We start from the raw sequence: 1,104 nt of genomic DNA, 5'->3' as shown, positions 1-1,104 counted from the left end.
CTAAACACTGGTCCTTCGTCGCCTTGAAAGAGCCAGCACCGTTGGAATTCAGAACCCAAATAAAAAGTATCCCTAAAAAACCGTAAGTAAGAATCTGAATTGCTTACTAACCCCATTTCATCAAAAAACAGCCCAAAAACTAGCCAAATCGCGCATACATTTTGATCCTCTAAAGAAAAATCTTATAAGTTTAATAAAAACGGTGCTCGCATCCCGTTATAGAAAATTTCTTTACATATATATGTAGGGAAAGACGGTTCGCTTGGTTATGTAAATAAAGTGACGTTTATTCGAATGTTCAATTGTACAATAATTTCGACCTACAGCTATGCGACAGTTTGGCGACTGTGTTGTGCGCGCTTTGACATAAAATGATAGACTCTCTGGATGGATACCATGTCTTCTGTTCGTTCGTTAGTTCGTCCTCTGTCTATTCGTTCCTTCGTTCTGTCGTTCCTTCGTTCACCTACCTAGTGTTGCCATATACCCCGATATCCCATTCCCACAATCGGCCGTCCTGACAATTTATTCGACTCTGAATAACTAGCGCCACGGTTTCATGTTTACGGCTACGGTTGTCGTTCTTATCGGCCCCTCTTGATTTCCGACCTTCTCAACCTCATATCTTCCGTGGTTCAACTTGGCGGTTACCTTATACGGCCCTAGATATTTCGGTCTCAACTTCATGGCCGTGCCAAATTGTGTTTTTTTAATGGCTACTAAGTCATTAAGGTTATAATTGACTTCTGTTTTCCTATTTTTATTGAACGTCCTGCAGTTTTCGTATTGTATTTTCTTGATGTTTTCTTGGGCATTTTGTCTAACCAAATCTCGTTCAGTATCTAGCTCCTCGGTTGTCACTTCATCTAAAATTTGTCGCAAATCTGGGTAATCGTTTACCCGCATGTCTAGTCCGGTAAGAATTCTAAAGGGCGTTGCTTTGGTGCTGCGCGGTATAGTGTTATTCAGAACTTGCTACACTTTTGCCACGTGGTTGTACCACTGGGTGGGGTTGCTTTGACACTTCTTTGAAATCATTGGGATAACTGTTTTGTGGACGCGTTCCACTTGCCCGTTCCCCCCGAGGTACTCCCGTCGCGATTT

Source organism: Rhagoletis pomonella, unplaced genomic scaffold, assembly GCF_013731165.1.
Source record: "Rhagoletis pomonella isolate Grant_MI unplaced genomic scaffold, Rhpom_1.0 Rhpom_scaffold_00003, whole genome shotgun sequence".
Lineage (NCBI taxonomy): Eukaryota > Metazoa > Arthropoda > Insecta > Diptera > Tephritidae > Rhagoletis > Rhagoletis pomonella.
This window is presented reverse-complemented; position numbering follows the sequence as displayed.